The 12,558-nt window shown below is 41.5% G+C and overlaps 1 protein-coding gene across 4 annotated transcripts in view; it reads left to right on the top strand.

Annotated features, from left to right (window-relative positions):
* Window positions 1-12,558, top strand: part of plxna1b (plexin A1b) — a 188,602-nt gene that overhangs the window by 91,491 nt on the left and 84,553 nt on the right. The gene's annotated exons all lie outside the window — the stretch shown is intronic.

Below are 12,558 nucleotides of genomic sequence, written 5' to 3'. Positions count from 1 at the left end.
GTCTTGTAAACAAGTGTGTGTGTGTGTGTGTGTGTGTGTGTGTGTGTGTGTGTGTGTGTGTGTGTGTGTGTGTGTGTGTGTGTGTGTGCACGCATACACACAGAGAGCTTCATCTCCCTGTGCGTTTGATCCCCATTAATGGATAGCAGGCCTGGGTTAAGCAGAATGGGGGGGCTGTGGCTTCCAGACCTTATAGCTAAAACCCCTATCCAGCGCTAATGACTGGAGGGGGCAATTGCCTTCTCTCACCCTCCATCCTACCCTCATCTTTATCCTCTGCCCTCCATCTATCCCACCATGCCCCCACCACTACATTTTTTCTTTAAATCTTCACTTTTGCTGCCACACACACACACACACACACACACACACACACACACACACACACACACACACACACACACACACACACACACACACTCTGATATTTCCATCTAAGCCCAAATTGAGTCCTCCCCTCTCAAATGCCTTCTACTGATCCCATTCCCGTATTTTTAATGATCTCCCCCTATCGCTGCCATGGCCCCCCTCTCCACCAGATAGACACGCTCATACTCTCTCGTTCTTAAAGAGGCAAAGGTGGAAAATTGTGGGATAGATACATGGAGTGGTGGGTAGGAGGGCCTGCTTTTGCTAAAAGATGCTGATACACTCACGCACACACATTAACACACAACTAGTTTGCATGAGGAATATAGCCATGCCCCCTTTTTTCTAGTGAGATAGACACACAGCCCTGCCTTCACCCTGGGAGTGTGTGTGTGTGGTTGTGTGGCTGGGTGCCTGCGGGGGTTCCTCAGACAAGCCAAGCACATTAAGGTGTCACTGGACATATCCACTGATGCGTGGACCACAAGTTCCACCACCCTTCTGCCCTCACCCACTCACATACACACAAATGGAGGCTAAGGCGGTGAGTCACAGTTAGGGGTGAGGCCCAGTGATTTATGACTTGCTCTGTTCCAGCTATATTCATCACTGTCATTATTATCAATGGAGGATATGACAGCGGGATAGGACGGCCTGCTGTGTGTGTGTGTTTGATGAGACAGTGTGTTATTGCAGGAAATTTAGATCAGCTTATTTCTCACTGCAGTCAGAGTTGTATGATTCTTATGGACTTGGTGCTAGGGCTGCCACAAACGATTATTTTGATAGTCGACTAGTCACCGATTATTTTTGCGATTAGTCGACTAATCAGATCATCATCCATTGGACGTACAGCGTACAGCTTATTGCACCAGCAGCATCTGGTCTTATATAACTATCATTAGCTTACAGCTTGAAGTGTTTGTGCTAACTAAAAATAAAGACAAGATGGTAGTTTATTAATTTTTAATGAAATTTGCAGATTGTTTCGGTGAAGTTTAATAAACTCCTTGCTTTCTAAAATATAACAGGACACCGGAGTATATTCTGGAGCGTCTCACACTTCTGATAATCAGCTGTCTGCTTGACAGTTTTAGCTGTGCAAAAACTATAACTTTAATCTCAGCCAAACCGATTTACTCAGGAACAAATAAAATACTAAAGAAAGCCAAACAATAACATTTTGAAGTTATCTAAGTGACTTATATATATGTTTAACCTGACTAGCGAAAGACGGCGGTGGGTTTGAAAACGATTTGCCGGGAGTCCGGTGTTCTCACGGCTCTAGTTAGCCTAGCCCCCGCCTAGCTAACGAGCTAGTGGGTAACAGACGTCTCCGAAAATGTCGGAGCGCTTTTGAAAATATGTGGTGTCTTGATAAACTGAGCAGATATTTGAGGTTTCCACAGCTACATTCTCGCCTGAAAATATGTTAAACGTTTATTTTGTGACCCAGAAAGAATAATAAGAGTAACATTAAAACTAACTAGCTGCCGCCATTGTCGACAGCTGCGCTATGAATTCTGGGACACAGCTTCTTCTTCTTCGGGGTTTAACGGCAGCTGGCATCCTTGTACATGCAGTGCTGCCATCTTCTGTTTCAGTCCGTTATTACACTCTTAAATCCTACTACTCATTCCTGCGTCCTTTGTGATCTTACAAAGCTTCAAACGATGCGTCGACTATTAAATTAGTCGTCGACGATTTTAATAGTCGACATAATCGTGACTAGTCGACTAATCGTGGCAGCCCTACTTGGTGCATGTTATTTGTTTTTTAATCACATTGTTCACATGCACAAATGTACAAAAGTGTCTCTCCCAGTTGACATCCAGTCATTCACTCCTAAGCAGTGCATGTATACATTGCACATAAACATATTAAAACCTGTTATTACCAAAAACGGGAAAATACTTTATGCAGATTAGCAGGCTCATTAAGTGCTGCTGGTTTGCTCAAGTTTTTTTCTTTTCACAAAAATATTCAACACTTCAAGAAGAACAATGTAGCTCTTTGACTCAACCCAAACTTTTTGAAGCCCCTGCTCTGTGCAAATCTCCCTCTGTGGGGAAATTGTCTTGTGGTGTTTTGGCTCAGTCAAGTCTTCCCGTCTTCAAATCATCTCATCTTTTGTTTTGGAGCCAAAAAGGTCAATGAAGCTGTGGCTTCATTTGATGCCACAGATGCTGCTCTGTCCATCTTTGCACCCTTGACTCAGCCCTTCAGTGTTATACACGCATGGGCGCACATATCCTTGCGTCTTTGATGGCAGCTCTTGCATATTATGGTGCTGTAGTGTGTGGTGCTGGCTAATTGCTGAAAGCATGAATATTCATCTGCTCTGGTGTTGGATGAGGGACTGGATTTGAAGTGTGAGAAGGCAACAAGCAATAATGCCTTATAAGGCTTGATACAGGGGAGGAAAATCTTGTGTATGCATGAGGCAACCTTTGTTGTGTCAGGGAGGCACCTCTGATTGTTAGACTCGCATTGATTCAGCTTGCTTACTTTTATATGACTATACATTTGGACAGAAACTCAGCTTTCAAACATTATTTCTAAACATACATTGATGGGCCGTGTCACTGAAGCCAGCCTCGAGTCCTTGGGGCATGTGCAATGTATCCTCTGGTAGTGGATCCTGGGGGTCCTGTGAATTGTGGGGTGAGGTTTCCACAGACTGGATCTGTTCTGGCACCTTTTGTGGATACTCAGTTGGATTGGGATCTGTGAAGTTTCTGAAGCCAGGCCACCACTTTACGGTGTTCATGGTGAACATCGCCCTGCCCTGGGAGAGGTGCTGATACAACTGAGTGCTGTTTTACGTGTCAAAGTAACATACGCATGAATGCCAGCACCCTGGGTTCCCAGTAGATCATTACATTGTAACAAGATGATCAGTTGTATTCATTGCACTTGTCAGCGGTCTCAATGTTTTGGCTGATCTGAGTATATTTTTGTGTGTGTGGGCTAACACCATTGTCCGAATCTCCATTCAGTATTTGAAAGAGATTTCCCCCTCCACATTTCACAGAGACTTGCATCCCTCCAAGGAATCTGCAGTCCTACACTGGATGTGCTCGCAGACAAAGTTCTTGTGACATTCACAAGCTGTTGGTTTGAGTCCCTACAATAGCAAACAATGGTCTGTATTGTGTTGTTAGCTCTCTGAGCAAGGAGGGCCTCATCAAGTAGCATCTTATCCGTGGAGTTTTGTTAGACATCAATCCCCTCTGTGTGTGTGTGTGTGTGTGTGTGTGTGTGTTTACATTCACATATTACTGATTCGCTGCCAATCTCGTTAGCAAACACATTAGCACAAACTGACATCAACATACATAATAAGCAGCTCGTTGTATCAATCAAAGCTGACATTTTAGTGAACTACATACAGCTAATCAGCCGGTTCTAAATGGCTCCAAGATTAATTTTCCACAATTTATCAAACTCTGGCTGACTGAGGAACTCCTGAAGTTAACAAGCACATAATGTGGTGTTTAAACATTAGCCATTGTTGGCTGACACTTTGTTTTATCATCCATAGAGTAAGTGTAGCATGCAGTAAATGAAGAGAGGATGAGAACCATTTTTTTTCTCAAGTTTTTAGCGCTGCTTTATTTCTTTAGTTTTATTCACAAACAAACTCTGCTTGGTTTCCACACTGATATTCTGAATTAAACATTTTCTTATTTAACCAAAAGCCAAGTAATCCATGTCACATAATATGAAGACAGAATTGTTTTGTTTTTTTGGACGTGTATGGTAGAGCAAATTAATTTCTTTTTCACTGGCTTGGAAAAAAAAAATCTAACTTGTCCTGTATAAGCCTTAATGTTGATCCCTGAGCTCTTGTATCCTATGCCAAACACTTAAGCACACGTACACAGTCACTAGTCAATTTGTCCTACACACAGAATTTAAGCAAGAATGTGGTCATTGTTATGTAAATGTTAATAGACCTGGTGCATTGAGGCAGAGAAAGGAGTACACTGACTAGAATAGGGGGAAGCTGGTCATGTAGCCATGCAGATATATGGCACTCAATTACAAGAGTGCAAACCAATACTACACCTTTCTCTACTCAGGATGAAGCACCTACACCTGTAATTAAAATGACTGCTGTGCAACTACACAACACATTGTATTGTGTTACATTTATGGATGGATCATCTGAGTGCTTTTACAAATTCTTAATAAGGTTGAATATTTCAGTAGGCCAGTGTATATCAAGACATGCTTGAATGGTGATTTGATTACATTAAAAAAAAAAATATATATATATATTTTACACAAACCAGTGACTTAACTGTGGGGGGGAAATAATCAGAATAAACTACTGTGAAAATTGTCTGTTGCACCTCTAGTTCCCTCTTTTGTGACTTGATGAAGGGAAAAAATTGAGTGAAATATTAGTAAATCCTTCAGAGACATGAGACAAAATTGGCCAAGATGGCATCATTACACAGGCAGGGATGGTTTCAGTGTCTCTAACCTCACTTATCTCTTTTTCTCTCTTTTTCTCTTAATTGTGTTTCCTGCTTTTCCTCTCACTGCCCTTGTTCATATCAGATCATTCACTGTTGCATTTCTTTTTTTAAATCCCTGCAATAGTCTTGAACGTGTGCGCGCCTCATCAGAAAGTGTGCTTGGACACTTGTCTTGTGTGTGATGCTATCAGCCCTAATGGAAGTCTAACTTGCCACTAGATAGCTCTGTCTTTCTCTCATCTTTCTCTGTTATACTTTACCATCTTTTCCCAAAGGATGGTGTGATAGAGCGACTGATATGGTTAGAAAAGAGGGTGAGATGGATAGGGAGGTTAATGGCTTCTCCCCCTCCTCGCCTTCCTTCTCAATCACTATCAATCGGCTGTTCTCCTGTTGCTTCACGGTGATTGGGTGTAGGGATATGGCCCTGACTGATTTGAACGAGGCCAATCAACAGCTGGTATAGCCAATGGTGCTGCTCCTAGTGGCACACTATACTACTCAGTTTCATGCATTAACCAGAAGTCACACTGAGTAGAACAATGAAATGTCGCTCATGCATGACAGCACAGGGAATTGTTTTGAATTTGAGTCAAATTTCTTTTCAGATTCATGCACAGCAGGCCTCGTCAGACCCCGGTTATAAAGTATCAAATAGGGGGAAAGCTGAGTGGAAAAGCAGAAAAGCACGTTTTCTTTCTGGTTTTACTGTCATAAATTACAACAGGAAAGAATACGACGCTGATAAATGGAACTAGAAAGACATTTGCACACAATAAGCGGGGCTGTAAGTACTGATTGTTTTATTTCACTTCAACTCATTTGCATTTTTGGCAAACATATCTTTTAAGGGAAAGAGAGAAATCTAGTTCTCAGTAAAAATGTGTGAAACCAAATTGGACCTGTGAAGATCACTGCACTTGCCTTAAGGAATACTACTTGGCTTGTACGTACTGTTGCAGTGTCTTCAAATAGAAAATTCTGTACGTTTTGCATTTGTGACTTACTTCTCACTTAAATCACAAACTTATAAGTAATTTTTGTGGCATTTGATTCAGCTGATGTGCAAATAGCACACTTATTAGTTCTGTGTATTTGCCAATAGTGAGTGGGAGCCGTGTATGCGGCTTCCTCCACACTGCCTTGGCATTTCCCTCACCTACACCATACATAGTGTTTTCAGTACTTCGTGTAAATATATTATTGATCTGAAAAACACCCCCAAAAAACGTCTGAACACGTCTTTGGACTTCTGTAGCTTTTTATAAATATATATCGGTAACAAATTTTGAATGACGGGTTGCATATGAAGGCAAAGCCAATCAGTCAGATTTAGGTTCTCTCTCCACAAAAACACTATCTGTTATACACCTCCCAGGCATGACTTCCACACAGCAGCTCTTGTGAGCGCAAATAAAGAAAAGCAGCATTTGTCCCCCCTTTTTTGCCTCCCTCTTCCTCTTCTCTGCTTCTCTCTCTGTGGTGGTGGGTTGCTTGGCAGTGCTAATGGAAATGCCAGCTGTGTGGCTCCTCACTCCTCACCAAGTCCATTTACTAAAGTGACAGAGTCATTTACCAGGCAGACGGCCTCTCCCATCCTCACTTAATTAGAAGACCCCTAGGCCTGTCTACCTTAGCCGGTCACATTTACCTCTTTTTCTCCCTTTACAGTCTCTTTGTTCCAGCTCTTTGTTTTCTACAGTTTTTCAATCTCTGTCTCATGCTTTGTCTTCGTCTCTATTTTTTTCCCCACTTACTCCCTCATCCTGCTTCGTTCTTCTGTCTCCTCTCTCTTTCTGTCGGGCTCCTTCTCACCAAAGGGACAGAGTGTAATGGACAAATGGATACACAAAGACTGAGAGTATATTGACTTATTGTTGAGAATAGCTCCTTTTAGAAGAGCTGATGGGAAAGTCCATGTGATGAAGGTGTTGATGGAGAGAGATTGGTTCCCAGATCTTAAAAGTTTTTTTTTCTTTTTCTCACTTTTGTTTTGTTGGTTCAAAATTTCATATTGCTGATTTACTGTTGCACTGACTTCAGAATTAACACAAATGCCTTGTAGGATAGTTTGGATTTTAGCTGTCATCCTTGAATTCATAACATACACAAATGCAAATGGCAAATAAATATATAGTTATATAGGCCTGCTTCTTGTTTTCATCAGTGTGTTTCAGAAGAGAGAAAACAAAATCTGAGTCCAGTGAAAGAAATAAAGAATGAGGGTGAAAGAGAAGTCGAACTGTTCAGAAACAAGAAACGGCACATAAAGCACAATATAAAAGAAATAATAGATAGAGGGGAATGAGTCAAAGGGTGCTAAGTGAAAAAATACTGTACTGAGAGAAAAATTACAGCTTTCTTGCCGTACATAAAGGCTTAAACTTGGCTCTTTGTATTGCTACATCACTGAATTCTAACAGTTATGTAGTATTTCGACATCTATCAGTAAACAATGTGACAGCAGATAAGTTTCTGATGGGACACCGCGATTGTTGCTTCTTGCATTTTGTTTCTTTCACTTTGGCATTTCTTAGCCATCTACAGCATCTCTCCTTTCTTGTCAGTGCCAGTCTTGTTTGCTTTCCTGCTTATCTCCAATCAGTCAACACATCAAGCCTAGTCTTGCTTGCCATTGATCTTGTAAGCCCCTTACAATCCAGTCAATGCACACATGCTAACCCAGCCTTTGATACGACCCCCCCGCCCTCATGTACACACACTTGCTCTCCTGACCTGGTATTCTAGCACTTGAAGAACTGGCTCACTTGCATGGATATACTGGGAGTTCAGCACTCCAATTTCTAATGTTGCCGGGATGATACACTGTTGCCACAGCAGAAGACGACAACACCAGTTACTGTCACTGCAAAGTAATGACAGCCACAATGTGTTTAGTGAAGTTTTACCCTAACAAATAGTTGTATCTGTCTTTGTTTCTATTTCTGTGTCCTCCTGGAGTGTTTAGTGGCTGTGTGGATGGGTATTGATTTCATTGTTGCACACAGCTATTCACTGCCAGCACAGATTAAACCGGGAGAGAGTGCACGCTGATTGACAGTTATTGAAAGAATGCAGGTGTGGTTAATGTCGGCTTAGAGAAAAGAAGTCACAGAAGAATGATGACGAGGAGCTGACCCTACTCATCTTGCTGTTTTCTTTCTCCCTTGCTTCCCCATCTCTGCTCCCAAGATGTTGGCAAAGGGAAAAAAACTTCAAGGAAAATGTTGTGTAGTTATTTTTTGTGTAAAGATCACAGAACAAAGTTTAGATGAAAGTAGAGAAGCAATAAAAAGCCACGTGTTTGAGATTTCTATTGTTGCTTTGATAAAAGCTGTGTGCATTTAAGAAGAATCTGTGGAAAATTGACCCAGTGATGTCCTTCAAGCTAACCTTTTGAGGCTGTTAAGGTTCAAAATTGAGGAGGGAGAGTACAAACCACCCATGGTCCAGGAGCTCTTGGTCAAACAATGATTTTAATGAACACACGTGTGGGAAGAACACTCTGTACGCCGACAGCAAGTGATCTCCGACTTCCTCAAAGCATACACAGATTTTATACCGTCAGGGCTTGTTTACTGACGCCCCTTCATGCGTCACAGAAACATTTTATACATAGATCAGATCAACACCACAATGACTTTTAACCCAGAAGATCATCTTCTATTTTCATGGCTGGTACTTTCCGTTCTTGTCTTAAAGTGAATTGTTCCTCTTTCTTGCCGAGACACGACTAATCTCTCCTCTAAATAAATCTAACTCATGTGTGTGTGTCACGACCTCACATGTTCTTTCTCAATTCACCTGTTGCACTTCTGACCTTTCACCAGACCAGAGGCTCACTGAGACTATGTGTATGTCTTCTACTAAATAAATGTTTTAATCAAGAACCCCTACTAAAACCTTAATATGAAATGACCTGATATATAAGTGTTTTGTAAGCATGTACTGCAATTCCTTCTATGGCTCCAAGTCACTTGCACAATAGATTGTCCGGACATCGCGCCGAACAAAGCTTCCAACCCCCAATTAATTGACCGAGCTCCAACTCTTTAATAAGCACAGATATGCATTGTGTATAAAATAGTTATAACTGCATCTGAAATACAAAATTAACATCATCATAAACATCTTAAGGCCATCTTAAAGCTATCTGTTACATTGTTAAAGCCTCGTCTTAGCCTGCTGCTCAAAATAACTTCCTGCTTCTGCAAACTCTCTGCAAGCCTGTTTCCTGTCAGCCTGTGACTTTTAGCCTTTCTGAAAGACACACACTGTTCAACCCCTGAATGCAATATAAACTCCAGATTATATTATTAATGCAATGGTAATAATGATGATTATTTAACAATAGCAGTAAAATAATTTCCCTGCTCCACACTCCCTCTCTCGACCTCTGGAACACCAGAGGTCGCAATACATTGTGTCCTCGCTCAGACCCTCTCTAGCCGTCCTCTGGCTCAACCAGCTCCCATTCGAGAACACTCCATGTGTAAGCTTAGGTTTTCTCGGTCCCTCTCTTTTGGTTCATGAGGCCTCGAGATCTCCAGCATCCTCGCCCCTCCTGTGGTCGCCGAGATCTTCTGCAAAGGAAACAAAACACCTTTTCCTGCACCTCCCTAACTTATCCTATTTGGGACTCTGTAATCAAAAGCATGATCCTAATTATGTTCTTAACTTATTGACTTGTATTTATATATATTCTTCAACGTTACTCATCCCTTTAAAACTCTTTAAGCCCTGCTTTTACGTCCGGTTGCTCGCTCTATTTTTCCCTTATCTGATCATCAACATCCTGTGCACAAACTGTCCACCTTTTTAACAAAAAATCATTAGAACCAGCCTATTCTACTAAAAGCTCCAAAAGAAAACAACCACTTTAATCAATTAAGTTTAAGCATATAAGCAATTACTCCTGTATACATTTCATCATAGCTAAATGCTGCCTAAAAACAACTCCTATGTGTTAACTTCATTTTAACCTCACATTTCCTATGTTATAACCCGTTTTGGTATAGCCGTTTTATTTCATTTTGCTCCTTTTAATGTAACAATACCTTCTAATTCTAGTTTATCAGACTTAACCAAAATATATGCTTTCCCTGCTCCACAAGGCTTTCCTGTAAGAATCAAATTTCAGCACTTTCTACTGTTTGCTGAATTGCAGCATTACAGCCATTTTAAGTAGTGTTAAGCACGAGAGATTTGGTGGTGGTTCTATAGTGAGGCACAGGCATTGCCAAATTATGATGCAGTCTCAAGTATTTATCTGAAAATAACTGAAAACAAGCAGTGATTTCTTCTTCTTGGCCCCCTGACAGTATAACCCAGTCTCTTTTCTTGCAGACATCTACAGCTACACCCCCTCCTTCTCTCCTCTTCTCCAGCCTCTCTCTGTGTTTGAATGTTTAAAAAAAAAAAAAAAAAGAGAAGCCGCAACAAGGCCGATCCTTTTATGTCTTTACAGTTTACAACCAATGAAAAGCTGCGCTGAAAGCTTTACAGTTCCTCTGGGTTTTGGGGGTGACCGTCACAAAGCCTGTTAGCTGGACGTTTAAAAGCAGGTGATAGCGCTCTGTAAAAACAGATTGAAGGGGAAAGGTGGAAAGTTTATAGCTGAAAGGAGATGTCATGGCATTGTGATATGGTCAGGGTAGAAGGTTGACAACAGAGGAAGTAGGAGCAAGAAAAGGAGAATTGAGCTACAGCAGTGGATGCTATTGTAAATAAGGAGAAGTCAAGAGAGAGGAGATGGCGGGCTTGGTTTATAAGGTCATTTAAAGGAGTAATGTGGCGCGCTGTCAGGAATTGGCTTTCATTAAAAGAGCCATCAAGAGAGATAGGAAGAGGGAGACAGTGAGGATAAGTGTGTGTGCCTGTATTCCTAACAGAGGGAGAAACTGACCTCTTTTTAAGGTTTTTATTTATTTATTTATTTATTTTATTGTATCTTCTTGTATCATACGTCATACACATACTTTCATAGCTATTGGAAAGCATTTTATTTACCCACTGGGGAAAACAACCACTATAGTTTCTTAATTTCTTCCCTACGATTTGAGTCACTACCACTCAGCTGAGCCCACAGTGTCTTCACCACTGCTACTGTAGGAACGAATGTGAACAATAGGTCATACCTATCATTACACAGGGCCATGATAAGATTATGCTAGCTCACCAAGGACCCGTAGCGTTAGTATGATTTATGTGGATCATTGTCCTTAATCAGAGTCACGGTGAATTACGGTGAATTACGGTGAGTGGAGGAATTGGCTGGTATATGTGGAACACATAATTCTTTCCTTTCGATTTCCTATTTTTTTTGTTGAGTCATAGAGACCTCCTATAAGGTGTCCAATCACATATCCTAAACTCAAGCTGCTTTTCTCCCCTTCTATCCATCATGTCTTAATTCATTCACACTTCTTTCCCCCTCTGTCATTCTTTTATTATCAAAGACACCAAAAGACCCAGTCCCCTGTTCCATCCTTCTTTCAACTCTCCTTGCAGATGAAAACTAGACTCACACTCAATTTGACAATGACACATAGCAGGCGTCTGCCACCATATCCCATCTACTCAGCAAAATGTCCTTGCCAATTCGCACTGTCTTCCATTAGACTTCTCTTTGACTTCTCATCCATGCAGCCAGCACTTCCAGTAGATTACCACCTTCCTCGTTTGCCTTACAGTCCAGCACCATATCTTGTTTGCGTCATTTCATCTACTGTACTGAGGTCTACATTGACTAATAGATGAGGTGCTCAGGATGATGGCTACAAACAGTGATATAGGCACAAGAATCATATAGTGTAAACAAATAGATATGCACTCAGGAAATAGAGGATAGAAAGTGCTATGATAGCGTATAGTGTCAAGTGTTTTTGTTTTTCTGTCCTGTGAGCCTTCACAAAGCCCCAAAGCCAGTTTGCCGCAAGGCATTTGAAGCAGAAATTAGTTCCATCATGTCACATCTATCTCATATCTCAGTTGTACTTGCAGCTTGCAGAGGAATCCTGGCCCCAGTTTAATATTTCACTCCTCTATTCCTTTGTCCACCTGTTTTCCGTCCTGCTGCTAACCACCTTTATCTTAAGCCTCAGGCCTCTGCTCTTTTCTCTTCCGTGTTTTTCTTTTCTCTTATCGCTCTGCCCCCCAACCCCCCCAAATCCCTACCTCATAAAAAAGACACCACTTTAGTCCCTCCACATACCACTTGGATGAGGTTCTTATGGTTAAATCTGTCTGTGTGATGTGAAAGTGTTACCCAGGGGAAAGATTGTTAAATGCTTTTACTTAGTGATCAGCTGGCCCTCTCTATGCTGCATGTGTCTGCAGTGGCAACTTGATACACACTCACGTTTTCTTACACACACACACACACACACACACACACACACACACACACACACACACACACACACACACACACACACACACATATCATGAAATGGGCTTCCAGCAAATCATCAACTTGGGGGCCCAATGGTGAAGAGAAGTTGGATGTGGTGCTGACACTTGCAACAGATACAAACACACACGCTTACTTTGTTGCCCACTAACATTCTCAGCATTTGCTTTCGGGGTGTGTCACACTCTTGAACAAGCTCAACCTTTTAATATCTTGAAACACATGCATTCATTCACGTTCACTGGGACCGTGTTGTGAACAATCTGTCGTCACCTTTAACTGAAGTGGAGG

This window comes from Maylandia zebra, linkage group LG5 (assembly GCF_041146795.1).
Source record: "Maylandia zebra isolate NMK-2024a linkage group LG5, Mzebra_GT3a, whole genome shotgun sequence".
NCBI lineage: Eukaryota > Metazoa > Chordata > Actinopteri > Cichliformes > Cichlidae > Maylandia > Maylandia zebra.
The sequence above is the reverse complement of the archived record's forward strand: the minus strand, read 5'-3'. Positions and strand labels throughout refer to the sequence as shown.